Source organism: Strongylocentrotus purpuratus, unplaced genomic scaffold (assembly GCF_000002235.5).
Source record: "Strongylocentrotus purpuratus isolate Spur 01 unplaced genomic scaffold, Spur_5.0 spur5_scaffold_21, whole genome shotgun sequence".
NCBI lineage: Eukaryota > Metazoa > Echinodermata > Echinoidea > Camarodonta > Strongylocentrotidae > Strongylocentrotus > Strongylocentrotus purpuratus.
In genome coordinates this window covers 31,317,274-31,338,813 of record NW_022145607.1, presented here as the reverse complement: position 1 = coordinate 31,338,813, position 21,540 = coordinate 31,317,274, and the positions used below count along the sequence as shown (strand labels likewise).

The window sequence follows — 21,540 nt, the reverse complement described above, 5'->3', positions numbered from 1 at the left end:
GATGAATACCAGAAATTATTTCACATTGAGCGTGATGCTCCCTTTTTGTTTTATTTGAGTATACAGACCAATTGCCGGCATCAATCTACATTGGCCACTCTCCATACAGGTGTTGAATCGGTGCCAGTTGGGAAAAATTCCTTGTACTCTGTGGTAGCTTAGCGAGAGCCCGCGGATAATATTGGAGCGCATTGAGCATCTTGCGTTGTGGATATGAGTGCTTTTAAGTAACCAATAACCCTGATAGCAGACTGACGTCTTAAAGACGTCATAAATTGGTCGTAAAGTGGTAAACACGTCGTACGTCGTATGGACGACGTAATTATGACGTCATTATGACGTCTTCAAAAGACTATTTTTTCCAAGATAATTTTTGTCGCATTGACGACGTCATAACGACGTCATAATGACGTCTTTAAAGGACTAATTTTTTCAAGATATTTTTTGTCTTCTCGACGACGTCATAATGACGTCTTTAAAAGACTCTTTTTTCCAAGATAATTTTTGTCGTATTAACGACGTCATAAAGACGTCATTTTGACGTCTTTAAAAGACTATTTTTCCAAGCTAATTTTTGTCGTATTGACGACGTGATAACGACGTCATAATGACGTCTTTAAAGGACTAATTTTTTCAAGATATTTTTTGTCTTCTCGACGACGTCATTATGACGTCTTTAAAAGACTATTTGTTCCAAGATAATTTTTGTCGTATTAACGACGTCATAAAGACGTCATTTTGACGTCTTTAAAAGACTATTTTTTCCAAGCTAATTTTTGTCGTATCGACGACGTCATTATGACGTCTTTAAAAGACTAATTTTTCCAATGTAATGTTGTCGTATTGACGACGTGCTAACGACGTCATTATGACGACTTTAAAAGACTTATTTTTCCAATGTAATGTTGTCGTATTGACGACGTGATAACGACGTCATTATGACGTCTTTAAAAGACTATTTTTTCCAAGCTAATTTTTGTCGTATCGACGACGTCATTATGACGTCTTTAAATGACTAATTTTTCCAATGTTATGTTGTCGTATTGACGACGTGCTAACGACGTCATTATGACGACTTTAAAAGACTTATTTTTCCAATGTAATGTTGTCGTATTGACGACGTGCTAACGACGTCATTATGACGTCTTTAAAAGACTAATTTTTTCCAATGTAATTTTTGTCGTATTGACGACGTCATTACGACGTCATTATGACCTCTTTAAAATACCATTTTTTCCAAGATACTTGTTGTCGTATCGACGACGTCATTACGACGTCTTTAAAAGACTATTTTTTCCAATATATTTTTTGTCGTATTGACGACGTCATTACGACGTCATTATGACCTCTTTTAAAGACTATTTTTCCAAGATATTTTTTGTCGTAAGGACGACGTTATAACGACGTCATTATGACCTCTTTAAAATACTATTTTTTCCAAGATACTTGTTGTCGTATCGACGACGTCATTACGACGTCTTTAAAAGACTATTTTTTCCAATATATTTTTTGTCGTATTGACGACGTCATTACGACGTCATTATGACCTCTTTTAAAGACTATTTTTCCAAGATATTTTTTGTCGTAAGGACGACGTTATAACGACGTCATTATGACGTCTCTAATAACCTAATCATTTCCAAGATAATAATCGGGTAAAGACTACAACATCTAATATGAGCATAAGTCAAAGTAAATAGGGCAATTATCAGAATTGAAATTAGGGAACAACTCCCCCCCCCCCCTCAAATGTCATTAGTCATTATAGATTGTGCAACATCTTAACACGCACCAAGGTCTGCAATATCGATCAAGACTAAACATGCTCGCATCTAGTTCAAACGGGAGTGTGTACGTGTGTGTACAGATGCATAGTACTCAAGGCATGCAAGGCGTAGGACTACATGCACTATGCGATGTGTATGTAATGTATTTGAATTCAGAGTAAAAAAGCCGTTGCATCAAGTATCATCCTGAATACTCTCGTTTTCTCCTGCAAATTTACAGTATGGGTAAGTCCTAGAATTACCTAATTTATTTACAAAAAGTACATAAATCTATAGTTACTGTTTTTTGTTCTGAAAAGTTGATATGTAGACTCAATGTATGATCTTATGTCACTATAATGTCAGTGATAGTGAGCTCGGACTTTCAACACTTGGTGACAAGATTTGGAATGTATGATCCCATATATGTATTTTTATGTAGGGTCTTGATTGAAGGTATGCATGGCATGGGGCATCATTTAAAGCAAAACAGTTTACTCATTTGCCTACACATGGGCTGCATGGCTTTAAAGGGAAATCTAACTCGAATATACAACTGCTCTAAAAGACTAAAACTAAAAGAAAGCAGAAAAATAAGAGAAGCAAACTGATGAAAGCTTTGGCACTAGATCTAGGTCTAGGTAGACTCGTCTAGATTAGACAGCAATAACCATCTGATTTGGGTCATTTCTTTAATAAAACTGACATTTGTTGTCATTCCCCAATACAGATGGCAACCCAGAGATCTCGTACCGTGGGGGTGGCTATGTACATATTTTCGTCCACGACATTTTCTCCCCGATTTTCTTTGTTTAGATCTAATTTCCTGATTTCTAAATCAGGTGTAAATTAACGCCATTACGAACGTGTAGATGGCGCACAGTTTTTCCTTCATAATCATTTTGCCTTCGGCGTAGACTAGAAAGGATGAGATTGATTTAGATGACTCCGGCAGCGAGAGTTTAACACGGCTTGCAAGATTTTCAACATGGATGTCGATTTTGACCCATAATTTCCTTAAAAGGGACCATTAAACGGATTATTTCAATCAAGTTAGTAAGTGGAACCGATGTATTATAGCCTAGGCCTAATTTACAATTGGATATGGACGAGGTAAAATGACATTTTGGGGGATTTTGGGGGCATAACCCTACGACCTGAAATGGCTGTGGCGTTATCAAGGGAATGTGTATAGACGGTTTCCGTCTCTAAAGAGAGAGCCGGCCGACCCTACCCCAATAAGAGGCTAACGAACGAAAGAGACGGAAAATTCGGTCTAGGCCTACCCCAAATCAAGCAAATATTCATGAAATGTTCAAATAATGCCGGTCATGATTTAAAAGTCGTTATGTTTCTAACCTGTTTCTGGTCAATTTTCTTATTTTGGGGGGAGTATTTTTTCGGAAAAACATTGATAGTAGTATACACTTTCTCACAGGTTGCATGGCAAACCGCTGCACAATACAAGTGCATACAGATGGAGGGTTGCGGGGGCACGTAAGTCTGCGTGAAGTGATCTACCTCCTCATATTGTACGGTAGATAACTTCACACAGGCGTGCGCCCGCCCGCAACCACCATCGGTATGCACTTGTAATGTGCAGCGGTTTGCAGTGAAAGTGAAACCTGTGAGAAAGTGTACTACCGGCCCGGGCCCAGATGTCTGGAAATTGAGCATTACGTGTCGATACGTAGAGGAATAAAGCAGTGACTTGTGTCACAAACATGTAACCTTAAACAAGTCGTTTCTATAGTCTTTAGACAGCAAATTTATCTTATAGGCTACCGCGTATACAGAAATCTTTATCTGGAAATAATCGGTTAGACCTGTAAATGGTAAACAAAATTCTTTCCCCACAGGCTGTTCAAAGAAGTTTGTAGTATATGTGTTGCACATGCATACATTATCAACCATTCATTTTGTTCTTTATTCATTTTCTCATTTATTTGTAGGCATCCTTTTTTAACATCTTTCGTCAAAGAAGTGGATTCAAAGCACATTGTGGCCTCGGTATATTGATGTGAAACCATGCAGAAAATGCTACTCTCTCTCAACCTTGTGGATGTTCCCTACTTCCCTAAGGATCAGCAGCCTCTTGAAACAGTTGAAGCCATTATCGGTAAATGTGTACATGTACTTGTATTATTTCTGTACATTTATTTGTCATATTGTGCGTGATCACTGAGACACTGACCAATTAGACACTACATAATGGTTCATTTCATTTGAAAGGCTTATTTCAGTTATTTGTCATGAGTTTCAAATATATTTATAATTCAATTAATTTTAGATCACTAAAACCTGCAGGTATGTTGCAATAACCGACAATATTATGTGAGTTTCAAACAGTGTTTTTTTACCCTTCAGCATAGGTCAAGGAGCTTTCATTCTACCCTCATCAGCAAACTACAGGAATGCCAGTTTTCAGGCAATAGCCTGAATTCAGGCCCTGGCGAGTTATTTTCATACCATAGTTTAGGTTTTTTGTGTACAAGCTAGCACATTCTAGGTGATTTTTCAGGCCCTCTGATCAATTCTAACTGGCAATTGTATTGATAATTTACCAAACAAAATCCTGAATCACGTTTTGCATTGCCCACAAATGTTTAAAATCCAAAGGTGTGTTGACTTTATGTTTGTGAGCAATGAGAAATTATTTCTGATAAATCTTACCAAGCAGTACTTTTCTGACATAATTCATTATTTAATTCATTGTTTACGTTCCAGTTTTAAAATATATAAAAGTTTGTCTTAAATTGTATTCCTTTCTTTTTGCTTTATTCATGCACTAGAATTCCTTGCGTCTATGTTTTCTGGATCTGAAAGCAAAGCATAATGCCAGAGATTCCACCCAAAAGCTAACCCATGAGTCCAAGCTGAAGAGGAATATTTCCAAATCGATGGCTCCACTAATCCGATTGGTGAGTCATGGCCCTCATCAGCAAACTACAATTGTATTGATAATTTACCAAACGAAATCCTGAATCACGTTTTGCATTGCCCACAAATGTTTAAAATCCAAAGGTGTGTTGACTTTATGTTTGTGAGCAATAAGAAATTATTTCTGATAAATCTTACCAAGCAGTACTTTTCTGACATAATTCATTATTTAATTCATTGTTTACGTTCCAGTTTTAAAATATATAAAAGTTTGTCTCAAATTGTATTCCTTTCTTTTTGCTTTATTCATGCACTAGAATTCCTTGCGTCTATGTTCCCTGGATCTGAAAGCAGTGCATAATGCCAGAGATTCCACCCAAAAGCTAACCCATGAGTCCAAGCTGAAGAGGAATATGTCCAAAATTACATGTAGATCTACACTCACCCGATAGTTAAACTGCTAGAAAAAAGGGTTTTTTTTCACTTCATTATAATTTATAGAGAGAGATTGGGGGAGGGGGAGAGGTGAGGTGTAGCCACAAACCTGAATGGCTAAGCTGTGGAACTGAAATTCCCATTCATGTCACTTACAATTTTAATGAATTACAGGGTGTACGAACTGACATAATAACAGTTTGAGTAAAAGATTCCAGTATTTTGCATATATTTGTAATTACTATTTATGAGGTTGACCTGTTTCATAATGCTTAAATGTAGTAGACTTGATATGCTCAGTCTCATGCTCACCCCCACCCCCCATCCGCTTCTTATCAGTTCTTAAAACCTGTTGCAAATTATATATAAGTTGGTAATAGAGAAAAATTGAGTGAGTTAAATACAATACAAATCGATTCCATTATTAAGCAACTAAGACTTGTTCAGATACGGAACGTGAACCGCCAACAATTTTCGAAAATGATGCAGTTTGGTTTTATGTGTAAAGCGAATGGCAACAAGTCTTTGTATGTTTTGGACTGCGCATATTCAGTGAGCTCTTTTTTAAAAATAATATACAGAAATGTAAAGCATATTGAACTCTATGTCAACATTAAAAAAACTCTGAGATTTTGTTTTGCAGCATCATATCTGAACGAGCCTTAAAGGGACTTGGTAACATTGTTCATATGAGAGAAAATGATGCTAAGTTATTGACTTCAATGCTATACTGTATGTACACTTAAAGATAATCTGAACATTTGAGTTAAAAATAGACCACTATTGATGATTAAAATTGGTGATCTAATCCATTCCTTAATTCTCCCAACTATATTTTTATAATTTGATTAAATTGAAGTGAGTGTAAATCATCACAAAGCAACGAATTAGCTCCAATACCTTTTCCAAATTTAGGCGTTGAAAGATTTTTAAAGGCCTGTTTTATATCTTATTTTCATGGAAAAACGGTTGGGGAAAATTGAAAATTTTGTTGGGAGAATTAACTGTTAAAGAGTGACACACAGTAGCGCCTTCAATGAAAACCATAAATACCTTGTGGTTTGAAAAAAAATTGGTAGTTAAAAGTATAAAATTCTTGGATTGTATCTGTGATTTTGAAAGCACAATATGGCTTACCTACATGTATATTGAATTTGCTGTTAAAATTTAAGTTAAATTTTAATTCTTTTGTGAAACTCCTGGGACTTGCCAAATGAATGTTGTGACATTAGCAATGGAATATATCTCTTTGTGCTAAACTTTTTCAGCATGTTTGCTATTTTATCTTAAACTGGGAAATATCTTCTGAATAATTATTCCACCGTCACCTTGGAATTGCCCAACTGAGCCAATCGTACTGGCGGGAATGTTATCTGATATAAATTGTATTTTATACTTGAACTTCAGCTTCTGTATTTGCAACAAAACTAATTTTTTGATATTTATAAAGATGAATGTTGCCACTAATGCCTTTTCTTATATTTAAGTCATGTGCCCGTAAGAAGCAGGTTTCTAGCACAGAGAATAGGTACAGTTGAGCTGATTTCTGCACAGTTTTCTAATATGCTGTATCGCCAAATGTGAACATCATGGTTTTGACGGGCAAGCAACCATCATCAGAAAACTCTGCAGGTATCAGTGAAGCTCTCCCTGTTCCCCTTGCTGCCAACTTGTTCCTTTTGAGTGTAAGAAATAACTTAGCTAAGCCATGTGTTTATCATTTGTGCCATTTTTCTCCTGTGTGTGATTTAGATTGTATAGTTTTATACTTTATACTGAATTCTTGCCATGAACTTAGATATTCCCCTTGTATGTAACAAGAATTGATCTTTCATGCTCAGAAATTCTTTCCAACAACCTTTTGTTTTATGTGATAGTCTTTATCTGCATTAAAGTCTTGGGGTTGTCAGGAGCAGTTTTGCAGCATGGAGACGAGGTAGAGCTGCACTGATGAATGCCTAGCTTTCCACTATGCTGTTTTGCTGAATATGAGGAACTTCCCCAGTGTGCTGTTTGCTTGTCTACTAAAATACTGCGGGTATCAGTATAGCTTTACCTAGTCTCTATGCTGCTAACCTGCTTCCCACAACCGTAAGACTTATAAGTTTAGCCAATATGTCATAGTTTCTTGTAGCACAATTTATAACGAAACAGATATCTTTGTGATGGCCTGTTAACTTTCTTAAAATAAATTATGAGACTGACAGAAATACACTAGGTATTTATACAGCATGTTTTGGAAGAAGTGTCAGGATAGTGATGAAAAGATTTTGTACCAATGGAAAACAAAGTTAGATAGAATAAGAAGGTATAGAAATACGTATTTTATATTTTTGTTATCCATTTTCATACCATATACGTGTACATTAAAAATATGAAAATTACTTTCTGTTTGGCATGTATATATATATTATGTGATGCAATATTTGTTGCTTTGATTTTACTGTGTGATTGTTCAGAATGTGTACATGAAGTGACTTTTACACTTTCTTCCTTGATCAGGTGGTCGTATAGATGTTATTTAGAGGACAACAAAGACGTAAAGATCATGTAAGGATAAAAGGTACATCGAAATGACCAGTAAGGTGTAAATATCACGTCAAAATTTGATGTCCATACAACGTATACAGGTCTTTCTTGGGTGAAAGTTGACGTCTTAAAGACGTCTTTATTTAACCAATAAGACCTAAAAAGAAAATATGACGTCCATACAACGTCTTTATATGGTACAAGTTGACGTCTTAAAGACGTCTTTCTTTGACTAATAAGACGTTAAAATCACGACAAAATATGACGTCCATACGACGTCTTCCTATGGTACAAGTTGACGTCTTACAGACGTCTTTCTTTGACTAAAAGACGTAAATATGACGTCCATACGTCTTTCTATGGCACAAGTTGACGTCTTAAAGACGTCTTTCTTTAACTAATAAGACGTAAAAATCACGTCAAAATATGACGTCCTCGTGACGACGTGCGCGGGTGCAAAATCAAGTCTTTTTGACGTCGTGTTATGTCGTCTTAAAGACGTCTTTCTTTAACTAAAAGACGTAAATATGACGTCCATATGACGTCTTCCTATAGTACAACTTGACGTCTTAAAGACGTCTTTCTTTGACTAATAAGACGTAAAAATCACGTCAAAATATGACGTCCTCGTGACGACGTGCGCGGGTGCAAAATCAAGTCTTTTTGACGTCGTGTTATGTCGTCTTAAAGACGTCTTTCTTTAACTAAAAGACGTAAATATGACGTCCATATGACGTCTTCCTATAGTACAAGTTGACGTCTTAAAGACGTCTTTCTTTGACTAATAAGACGTAAAAATCACGTCAAAATATGACGTCCTCGTGACGACGTGCGCGGGTGCAAAATCATGTCTTTTTGACGTCGTGTTATGTCGTCTTAAAGACGTAGTACAAGACGTAAATATGACGTGATATTTACCAGTCTCTGCTATCAGGGAACAATATATCATCATCGCCTAAAGTCTCTGATTAGTGTTGTCAATCTGCATTTATGACACCAATTACGCGAACTGTTCTGAAATCTTGGCCTATGTTTTATCATAGAAAATCCTGATCAAACTTCAAAAAGACTGCGCATGGCAAAATTCACACAGCAATGGTTGAGAATGATCATAGGATGACAGAGGCTTGGCTACGGAGAGCAGGGCCCCCCGTGCGCTCAATCTAATCACGAAGAGAGAGATAGAGATAAAGAGAACGAGAAGGGAGAGGCGGGAAAGGGAACGTGAAAGTAAGACGTAATGGCCACATCCTACATCCTGTCCCCGATCAATGGCTTTGTCAATTTGCATTTCATCCATCGAATCAGACCAGCCCCCCCCCCTCCCCCCCCCCCCACAAACACACACCTCTGGTGCTGGTGCTCCATCAATTTTCTTAAACCATGCTACGCCGCTGGAGAATGAAGAGTAATTATGGAAGCGTCAATAGAAGAAATTATTTCTGAGCCAAGTAATTACCTTTCACAAACCTTCTCGTTCCTGATAACATAAATGAATGGATCAATCTCCAATTAAATTCATTACAAAGAGGCAATCAAGAGTTGACATGAATATACACATTTATGTCGTAGTTGTGAGATGGTGCTGTCATAAACAGCCGAAAATGAGAGATTTATTAAACTTTTGAGGACAATTTGACTCAGATGCAGGTGACAATTACGGCTTGGGTGGGCATTACACATGCAAATAATGAAGAAGGAGAGATGATCGTAAATTCATAATGAATCGAATCAACGCGGTGATATTTTGTAATTACTTGAAAGATAGAACTCCTGTTACTAGCACCCACCAGTGGCTTACTCAGCACAGCATAAAGATCCACGAAAATTAACTCGAGACTGACCCCCACCCCACTTCCCCCGTTTTACGGATATTTATTCATTCATTTATTTATACATATATATATTTATTCATTCATTAAAGAAAAAATATGTCTTTACAATAATAACGAAATGTTTTTAAGAATGCTAAAGAATGATAAAAACGACCAGTAAATAGCGCATTTGATAGTCGAGCTTGCCCTTCTACAAAATTAACAAAAATACCAACTATTGCATTTTAAATAACAGAACACATGATACAACCATTGCAACTCAGTTAAACGGTGTTATAAACCATACAGAACAATATGCAATTAGAAATTGACATAATTACAGATGTTAAAAGGCATGTACCTGTTTTGGAAACACCCCCTCTCAAACAATGAAATGAAAGCTCTAATTACCAATCATGTTAAAGAATATGTTTTGACTATTACGTGATGATACAAATTTATAAATTGGGTAAATTATTATATCTATCCGAACTGGATAGATATAGCGTAGTCCCATATACATCTTTCTGTGTACAGTGGTTGTAGCTTTATCAAGACTGGGCAAAATTTGTTATCATTTTGATGATTCGAGAACCTTGCAATACACACCAATAATTATAAGCTAGATGATCATCCTTTTCTGATCGATACTACAACGTTTCTTTCACAATGCAATTGCATGACAAGAACCGGTCTATACCTTTAAGTGAATTTCTGAAACTGCTTCTGGATGTTTTTAAATTAGTATCATTTGGTATTCTATTCCATGAATCAGTTCCTAAAAGGGAAAGATCAAATTGTACATGAGTAGTCCCTAATTTTCACAAATATACATGTCCACTTTCGTTGTCTTGTTGAATATTAGTGTTGTATTGTAGTTGGGTAAGTTATTATCACTCAGGTCATAAGAGGTGCAGATAAAAACAAAACATCGAGGACTTTAAAATCTTGAAATATAGAGCGAATGTGAACCCGCCAGTGACGTTATGTGATGGCGCGCACATGAAATCTTTCCATCCATATATAATTTGTCCATAATTATCAGTTGTCGTGAATTTTCACGGCAAATACTGGTTAACGCCAACTAAGTCTTTTTTTGGACAACTGCACGAAAACAAATATACTTGATTAACGGTAGTCAGTGACTTAATCTCTACAAGGTCAGCGTTCGCGAAACAGACAGCAGTTCCGTTCACACTTCAGTTTCGCGTATATTGCACGCACGTGATTGCTGCGGTCGCGTCGTCCCCGATTTGCCCCGAGTCAGGCCACAAAAAGACACGCAGTCTCGTCAGGCTACGCAACCTTTAACGTATCGAATGAGACTATACCTAATCAGATGTTTATTATTATAATACCTATAAGGTTGCTTTATCAACCTCTTCAATTTCCTCTCCGGTTATTTTCAATTTACCAGATAATCTAATGTTTTCCTTTCTATTTCCTATAAACAATTATTTTCTTTACTGAGTTGATAACAGTCTATTTGCAATGCACTATTCTTGTATTTTCTTTTATTTATATGCACTTTACATGCACGCAATCTGCTTGGATGCTAACAAATAAATTAGAGTCATCTGCAAATAAACTAAAATTAAATAATCAGAAACAAATGTTAGATCAATTTCATAGAGTAAGAACAAAGTTGGTCCTAAAACTGTACATTTAGGGACACCACATCTGATTTTCATTTTTCTTGACACTATTTATCCACATTGAACATACTGGTACCTGTCTTCTAGATTGTCTTCAAATACCCTGTTAAAGGAAGATCCCGTATACCATAGTGAGATAGTTTATGGTACTTAGTAAGTGGGTACATAGCAGGAATTAATTTCGTGAAATGTTGGAGCGCTGTAATGGCAGCTAGGCTAAAGCTGGGGTAATAATTAGTGCGTCTCGGAATAGAAGTTCTAGAAAGACGGCGCTATAGAAATGCCTATTACTATTATGTAAGAAACTTAATGATTAATGGTATCAAACGCCTATTTGAAGAGAAAAATCCAAGTGTAGCCCTACTTGCATCTATTGATTTTAACATAGCTTTGGACCAAGTTCACCAATAATAATTTTATGCTGGTTTCTTTTAGGCAACTCATATTGAGGATGGTAACAAATTAATTATTTGATTCTGAAAGTTGTTTTATCAATAGCATAACCAAAACCCTTTTAGTGAATAGTTGTATCTTTTGCTATTTTCTTCTTATCTGGCATCCTCCAACATTCTAAAGATAAAGTAATGATATATACCAAGGGACCTTACATGTAAACAACACAATCCTTTAGGAGTCGTACATGTATATTGTCATGACCACAGGCCCTCTTCATATCTAGACTTTAAAGGATAATTCAAAACCTCAGCTTCGCTTACGGGCTTCCAAATACAGAGTTGTCCGTTTGTTTCCCCGAGTATTTCATTTGGCATTGTATTTGATCATTTAAGACCAATATTTACGACAAAATACTATTTTATTCATTGACAATTTCAATATTCGATGTCAGGAGTTCATTGTTGGACGTTCATTGACGTTCTTTACAAGCCTGTCCACTTAGCGACCTCAATTATTCAATACAATTAGTGTACCAGTATCTTTTAATATGATTTCTGGCAGTTAATTCAATACATTTTAAACAAAACATGCGGCTTATATGTGAACTCCCTACTATTAGGTAATGCGCTCACGGAGGGACCTCAGTGTATTCGAAGAGTTACTGCTTGCTTCAATCGACGCTCGATTATAAAATTCCACCCACAGAATGTATTGGTCATTTCATAGCATTACCGACGAAATCATTGATTTGCAAAAAATGCGAGTAATACTTTGTAGCTGCCTTAGCCGTGATTGGTGGACTCTAGTACACACACACACACACACACAAAAAAGGGTTCGTGCTCTTAATTTTCATTTGAAAAATGAATTCCTTTTCAGTTTTTGAAATATAAGATACAATATTAGATACAATATTTGTCGGGATATTATTGTTGCCCCTGATTCATGTTCAAGATCATTCCGATGCAAAAATGTTGATCAAAAGTTAAATTTAATACAAATGAACCCCCTTCTTATGATAAGCACGCAAGTCTCTTTTGCCTCCTTGTTAGTCATAAGGTATACTAATGGTTGGACCCAGCAAACTGAAGACGCCAGCTTGTCCAAGATGCTCAGCCATTGGCCTGACGAAGCGCCCGGGATCAAGAAGAACACACATAAGGGTGCCCATACTGCGATAAAGGAACCTGTGAGAAGAGCTACGGTGACGGCTCCTTTAAATCGTCTAGGCAATCCAGGAGGTTTCTTCTGCTGGCCATGCATATCAGAACGATCAGATCCATCATGACCATGTATTCTTAAGGCGTTAACCCTTTGCAGTTGTCTTCTGGCAGTTCTCAGAAGATTGATGTAGATCGCTACCGAGAGGACAAACGTGATAATAATTGGAAGGAGAAGACTAATGGAGTCCAGAACTTGTGCTGTATTTAGTTCCAGAATAATCGTTGTCATTACACATCGTTCGATTTCATGTTGGATTATAGGAGAACTTGTAACTGGTAAGCTACGCCCGCTTATAATGAAAACAATAAGGAGAGTAATAAATAAAGCGACTTTTACCCGTTTGGGGGTAACGATCTTGTGATACCGCATCGGGCGACTGATCAGGAGGTACTTGTTGATGTTGATGCCACAGAGACATGCCATTAGTGTAACTGTCGTAAGACGAAAAGGGAACACAAATATGAAAGTAATGAGAGAACACGAATGTCTATCTTTGAGGGTGAACCAAAGAATAGACCAGACGTTCCAGCAGATGCCGTTAGCGAGACACGTTATTGCTAGAATCCGATGCAACACCCGCATCAGATCCTGAATCTCCCTCTGGCGATGGATGACAATCAGCAATATAATGTTTAATGAAACACAAAGAACTAAGTTGACAACGTGAATGATGGTTTCTGGTTTGACGTCCAAGGGAACTACTCTGGTATAATTGTTTAGTTCTTCCATTGTGGATCAATCTTGTATTTGATTGTGTTCTCTCGAACCACGATAACCATGACTATACTGTCGTTTTGCGGTAATGGTTTTCCTTAATAGTTCACATTTTAAGAACAGTGGAATTCGTGTCAAGGTCCATAACAGTGGATAAAGGTGATGTATAACAAAACATAACATCAATTACATGCTACCAAACGCAACATCTGGACAGCAATAATTTGGATTGTATTGCTAACTCTTAAGATGCGAAGGTGGAGGGTTTGATATCAGGCACTGTACTTTATTCAATTGGCAACAGCGATCACTCAACCGTGGTGTGGAGGCCCCGTGAATCACAACCCCCACCAAATAGAACGTTCGTACGAACAAAAAGACCCATGAAGGACAGCAGCATCCGGGCTTTTGGTAGATGGTTGTGTGAACACGACTGGGCCGAACTGGACCAATCGGAAGACGTCGGTGAGCAGTGTAGCGTTTTTTACACTACACTCAATACAGCAATAGACACGTACTTTCCTGTTTGTTCTGTCAAGTGCCATATAGCTGACAAACCATGGATGAATCCAGAAATTAAAGTAATGATACGTAAACGTCAAGCGGCATTCAGTAATGGAAACACAACACTCTCTCGCCATTGGAGCAACAAAATAAAACGGGAGATTAAAGATGCCAAACGTGTATATTACTCAGAACGCATCCAACATCTGAAGAAAAGTGACCCAGCTGGCTGGTACAGGGGAATACGAACTATGACTACTGGTAAACGACAAGGCATCAGCATTCGTATACCAGATGTGGACAGTGATGACCATGTTACCATTGCCAATAGAATTAATGGGCACTTTGTCAGTATTGCCAGTGACATACCCCCGTTAGACAGAACCAAGTTACCGTCATACCTACCTGCGCGTCCATGTCCATTGCTAGAGCCATGGGAAGTATTCAAAGAACTCAAAGCAGTTAACCCTTCAAAGGCTTGTGGCCCTGACGGAATATCCGGGCGCCTGATAAAGGAGTTCGCATTGGAACTATGTGTGCCGCTGACAAAGATTATTAACTCATCTTATCAAAGCGGCCGTGTCCCCTTGCAATGGAAGCGAGCTACTGTTGTGCCAGTTCCGAAGTCAAAACCAGCTACCCTTGAGGCGATCCGCCCAATTTCACTTACGGACCAGTTCGCCAAAGTAGCTGAGAGCTTTATTGCAAAATGGACAATGCAGGATATGAATTCGTACCTTGACCAACAGCAATTTGGAAACAGGAAAGGTCTATCTACTGTCCATCGTCTTGTTGACATCCTTCACCATCTATGTCTGAACTCGGACAAACCAAAAACAACATCCACGTTGATACTAACTGACTTCAGCAAAGCGTTCGATCGCATCGATCAAAACATAGCTGTAAAAAAGCTTTTGTCTCTCAATGTGAATCCATCTCTTGTCTTGTGGATATCAGACTTCCTGATGGGTAGACGTCAGTGTGTGAGGTACAACACAGCCATATCTGAATGGACTGAAATCTCTGCCGGTGTTCCCCAAGGCACAAAACTCGGCCCAATTGTGTTTTTAGCCATCATCAATGATGCTTCCTTAGATATTGTCGATCCCGTTAGGAGGTACAAATATGTGGATGACCTCACTCTCCTGGAGTGTCGTGATCAAAGGAAGGACTCCAACATCCAAGCAGCCGTAACATCTTTGAGAGATTGGTCACTACGCAATCAAATGAGACTTAACCCCCAGAAATGTATATCTATGGAAGTGTGCTTCATGAGAGATGCGCCTCCCCCTTCAACTGTTGTCCTTGGAGATGGAGTGATAGCGCAACAGCAGAGTGTAAAACTCCTTGGAGTGTTCATTCAGCAGAACCTCAAGTGGGACCAACATGTAAATGAGATGCTGAGGAAAGCAAATGGAAAACTCCATATGCTTCGACTACTGAAGCATCACAACGTCCCCACAAGTGATCTCCTGACCGTCTTCAACAGTTATATAAGACCAACGGTTGAATACGCCGTCCCTGTTTGGAATCCAGGCCTCACCAAGGAACACGCCCGAAAACTTGAGAACATCCAGAAAAGGGCACTGAAAATCATCCTTGGACGTGAATTCTCACATTATGATGACGCTCTCGCCCTGCTGAATATTTGTACCCTTGTTGATCGACGCAAACAGATCTGTCTTCAATTTGCTAAGGAGTTGAACAAACCAACAGGACCCTGCCATCACCTGATGCCTCAGGCACCGGAAACTGCCTTTCAAATGAGACTAAGAAAGAGAATGAAAGTCCCGCAAATGAAATTCAGAACAAACAGGCTCAGGGACAGCCCTATCCCATACTCAGTAAACATGTTAAATGAACTCTAAGTAAACATGTGAAGTGAACTCTAAATAAACATGTGAAATGAACTCTAAGTAAACGTAAACAAAATGTTGAATAATTTGTTCGTCTTCTTTTTCATGTAACTGACATGTAACTGTCAAAGGTCCCTTTAGCATGTTTAGTATCAGTATGTTTTGCGGTCGACACTCAGCCAGATTGTGCATTTGTGCATGCATGTGTGTGCACATGGGGGGGGGGGTGGGATGAGTAATAGATACACTGTTATTTTCTGTGGAGGGAGGTTAACCAATATTCAGGCAATATGTTGGTCTTGTTTCTTTTTCTTTACTTTCCTTTCTTATTCTTCTTCCCCTTTTCTTATTCTCCTATTTTTATTCTTGTTCTCCTCTTTCTTTTTCTCCTGTTCCCTTTTCTCCTTCTTCTTCATCTTCTTCCTACACCTTTTTTTTTTTTTTTTTTTTTTTTACTTAACTTTCTTTACCGTATTCATCTATTAAAATTTAAACTCTAAACTTATATCCTACTACTCCACAGTATTATCATAATAACAATAATATCAATTTTTGAAACAGTCTGAATATATGCAATATGTTTTTGAATCTATATTTCCAAATGTATTTTAAACGTTTGTACAAATGTATTTATGTCATTTTTAAAAAGGAATATTTGTAAAATCATCGCAATTCGGCTATGCCGCAATGATGTTTTTTCATTAATAAACCAGTTATCTATCTAATTAAGCAAGAAAATCCATCTCCATTGCTTCTCACATCCACGTGTACCCGGTAGGATGCAAACGCCATTGCGGTTGGTTTAGCATTGTGAATGGCTATATACACGTCTTTCTAGAATGCTTCCAAGTCAGTGGAGAACGGGTACACATTGTGTGCGAGTGAGCCAGAATTTTGAAGATAGAGTTAAAAGTATTTCTGTAAAAAAAAAAGGGGTTAGAGAAATCGTAGATTTGCGTACATGTAATATTAGGCGCAATCAGTATTACAACCGCCTGCATTTGATGCGAATTGTAAACTGACGTATCATGACAGGCTCATAAGGTAACAGACTTGAATCTCTTGCGAAAAAAAAATCAATATGTAGGGATTCCACTCCACAAAGCTACTGATATCACTTAGTTTAGTTTAAAGTAAATTATACGTATTGATTCGACGCCGCTTGATAATTGATACCATTTCATTATTGAGTAAACAGTCTTTCCCGGAGGTCGGAAAAAATAATTACTAAATTTAAGATGTTTAATCCAATTTTCTTATACTTGAAGAAAAAGAAGAAAGATCTTTGAGCGTGTTCAGCAATGATATTCAGAGATTTCCAATTGCAGGAGGTGCTCGAAGAAGGGCCAGAACAAATACAAAATTTTTAAAGATTAACACGAAGGAGAAGCAAACAAAATCAATGTGGACTGTCTTTGATCGAAAGTGGTGGGGAAAAAAATCGATTTGGGCATATTTTCAAGATTGCTGACGTAATTGAAGTTATAATTTTTGTCTAATCTACTTGTAACATTAAAGGTAAATGTCCCATTTGCAGGCCAACAAAATGAAAATGTTTAACTAGACTTTAATTCGTCACTTAGACGAATTAGGTGATACGTATGATAATGGTTTACATAACGAATAATGCATTACACGATATATTATTTTGTAAAATGCTTCTCCCATTCATATGCTTCTCCCATTATGATCTATTCATATGTCAAGATTAAATTGTGTCTCCTTGATCATCATGGATCAAGGGAAGATAGATTGAAACAATATATGACCTTTGACCCTGTGCAGTAACCAGTTACACATTTGACTCTAATTTACATCATGAAGAACACCTTTTGACGATTTTATCTTATTCAAAGAAATGAAAATGTAATTGATAAATGATTAGCATCATTATGATAATGATGACTGTGATGATCATGATCATGATCATGAGCGCGATCATGACATCTTATTGAAAAAATGAGGGTTGATTTAGATAGCACATAATCTCAGCTACAACATACTCAAAAATCAACAAAATCCAAGCCGAAATAACGGCGATATTGCTCGCAAAAGACAGGAATGTAGACTCCAGATTTGAGAAAAAGTCATTTCCCATAGGGATTACACGCAAAAAGTAATGGATTAAGTGAAAATAGGGTAATAATAAAGTAAAAAGGGTTATTTATGACATTATTTGCGAATCTACGTGTTTAAATAATCAAAGGAGATGGTACAGTGAAGGTCAAAAGGAAAAAAAAAGTGAAGAAAAAAAGTGTTGGAGACACCCGGACTCGAACCAGGGATCTCGAGGTTGGAAGTCAAGTGTGTTACCGATATACCAAAACATCTCCCATAGCGATTACACGTAAACAGGAAATGGAATTCAGAAATCCTACTTTGCAAGTGAAATATGAGCATTATCCCGGCATCTAATCGAAAAATAAAGGGCACATTTGTGATAGCTCATTGTCTCAGCTACAACATATCCGAAGCTCAGCGAAAACGAAGCTAAAACAACGGAGATTTTGCTCGCGAAAGACAGGAGTGTAGAATCCAGTTTTGAGAAAAAGTCATGTCCCATAGAGAATACACGCAAAATGCGAAAAATTGACATGCCTCCTTTAATCGCAAAAATACACCATGATACTTTTGTCAAAAATAAAAATTGTGAACATTTCATTTGTAGAAAATTGTCTCAGCTAGAACATATCAAAATTTAAAATAAAATTGATCCATATTTACAGAGATACAATCAATTTTCCAAAAATATGCTGACGTCATAATATGCAAATTAAATTTTTAAGTTTGGAGGCTATTATGATGACGTCATGAGTTAATTGAGGATCAAATGAGACATGAAATCATATCTCCGACTCATAATCTATCCATATATGACAAAATATTAGGAGTTTCTATCTATTCTAAAGAGTTACAATGAATTTTATATAGGCATGTTTTTGCCCATGTATTGTGGATAAAGATAACGCAAATCCGCGCGTGCTGTCAACTTTGACGGACGCTCATTGCGTTAATAAAAGGTGAACAAATTATCAAAATGCTTGGAAAAATGTACCAAATATGATGACAGAAAAAAATCGGCGATTCTATGTTGCAAAATGCCAGTACGCGCGAAAACGCGCGCGCATGCGCGTGTGCGTAATTTTTTTTATCAAATGCTCCATATGGCCTGAAACGTATGCAAAAAAAATTTGGGATGATTTAGAGCATTTTTAATTATAACCACCCTGAGTTGTCAAATCGACATAAGCCTTTGCCTTTGCAGAACCTTGTACCGAATGGTCGTATGTGTTGTGCTGCACAAATATTCAATGAGTTTAATATTGGTCATTACAAGTAGTGGGTTATTGATGTAGAAAAAATGGTCATGTACCTGTTTTACAGCTCATTTTGTATATGTTATTACCAAAGAAAAAAAGATGTCGGTTAGTCACTCAATATTGCGTGACAGTCAAGTCTAGAAAGTAAACGGGTTTCTTTGCATAATTTCAATATTAGGACACTGCTAACGTTTACATTTTTACTGGTATATGGCATACGTGACATGTTATTGATCTTGCAAAGCTCTACATAATTTGATGTCGGCTGCAAATGGACATAGTACCTTTAACATTGTATTTTTTGTCTTCTTCTCAGTGAATTTATCAAGAATGAATGCTGTTGGTGAGTTTTGTGCGTGTGAATGTATGCGTGACTGTGTGGGGTGGTTATGGAGGGAGAGATTTGTATAGTGATAGGAAGGGAAGGGACGGGCGAGGGTTTCCCGATTTAAGAGGCAGGGAGGAGGAAGAGAGACAATGTAGCATTGTTACAACAACTGTGAAGGTTAAGGTTAATTTATATATTTTATGATATATTTTATTCGGTATTTTTTTCTTTTAAACTCTCAATTAATGTATTGAAAATAAAGTCATTTGTTATCAGTATTACTCTACTCGTTCCAATTATCGAATGTTATACCCGTCTATTATGTTGTAATGAATTAATTGAATAATCAGAAATCAGTGCTTAAAGTTCATCAAGGAAATCTGTTTCTGTATAATCATTTTTTATATATTCAAGTGGAATATAATTTATGTTGAATGGAATCAAATAAAGATCAAGGGTGAACAATCATTATCACATATCGAATAGATGCAGACATTTTGATCCTAATAGCTCAGACTGACCATTCATGAGATATGCAACTTGGGAAATTACCATTGCAATACGGAATTTTATTCCAAATATGACTAGAATCGTACTTCCGAACCGTAATTTTGTCCTGCATTGTGGCGGATTAAAATAATAGTAATACATCGACCTTAGCAATCTGACATCTTCATCTTGAACGTGTGAATTTTGGACGATATGGCTTTAGATCCAATAATTAGCGATTGTCTTTTTCTCTTAGAATCTAATCTAGATTTCTTGAAGCAATATCCACGAGAATATTTACCGCACTATGCATGAGAAAAATCTATTCATAAAGCCTTTACATATACAAATTTGATTTTAAAAGTGTTGACACTTGTCGACCGGTAGTTTTATTCCTTTCTTTCCTGAAGTGACTGTTGACCAGTTACTGCGCTTTCACTCCCCCAACATTCAATATTTAAACGGATTTACCTTTTCCCCAATTTTCTTTTTGCATTTAATACGAAATGAAAGGGCGGATAAAGATGCGTTAAATACGATGGAACAGACTGTCAGATAATTACTCTCGATCATATTGGTTGGGCGAGTGTTTAAACGAATATTTTTGCCGTCTCCTCGTGCTAAATTGTTTACACAGTACTTCATATCCATTGATATAGGCAGGTAATTTCCGTTTTGTTTGACAAACAAATTGTGGATGTTACATTGGGGAAAGGGGAACCTGCAGCTGGATATTTAATTCCACCCAATCTTTCAATACTTTGACATCATCGAGTGGCACCGAGTGCTATTCTATTATAGGCATCGGTACTGTTTCGATGTACCTGTGCATCTGATGCGGGTAGAAGCAGGGATGCTTGTTACTTTTTTAACCTAAAGTAAAACCTTAAAAACTGCTCTATAGTTTAATGCAGCCAGTATGGATCTAGCGTGAAAACTCAGCCAGCAAACTATAATTACGGAACTGATAGACTGTTCCAATATGACAGCGCTACCGAACGACACTGGTTCGTTACTCGGAAATCTCAGGCCAATAAGTAGCATATATTTTGTGAATATTTTTCTTGGTATTTCTTTAAACATTATAGTTCTGATCGTGATTCATCGACAGAGGGATATTCAGAACGTGATGCGATTGTTACATCGGATCCTGGTCGTAACGAGCCTAGTGGAAGGTGTCATTTCGAACGTATGGTCCATCCTTTGGTTCTCTTTTCAAGATCAACATTCTTGTTCTCTCATTTCGTTTGTTTTTATGTTCCCTTCTCGCTTTACGGTGTTGATGATTATGGCGTGTCATTGTAGCATCAATCTCAACCTATATCTCCTGATTAGCCGACCGATGCACTATCATATTATTGTTACGCCAAGACGGGTACGTGTAGGAGCAGGTGTCACCATTCTCCTCATCATCTTGATCAGCGGATGCTCGTTTCCTGTAAAAACATCACCATTTGTCCAATACAGAATTGATCAATGCATCTCAAACAAGTACATGTTCGGGAGAAATATGACTGAAGTCGTGAATGCCGTCTCTCTTCTTGCCCCCATTTTCTTCACTATTGTGCTATTGGCAGTCATCCATATCAAAATATTGCGAATCGCCCGAAGGCAATTGCAAAGGGTTGAA

The 21,540-nt window shown here is 37.2% G+C and overlaps 1 long non-coding RNA gene across 1 annotated transcript; it reads left to right on the top strand.

The window, feature by feature from the left end:
• Window positions 1-1,816: 1,816 nt before the first annotated feature.
• LOC115928009 lies at window positions 1,817-7,465 on the top strand. Its single transcript, XR_004065814.1, has 4 exons — window positions 1,817-2,012; window positions 3,719-3,885; window positions 4,559-4,687; window positions 4,964-7,465. It is a non-coding gene; the product is annotated as an uncharacterized LOC115928009 (long non-coding RNA).
• Window positions 7,466-21,540: the final 14,075 nt, after the last annotated feature.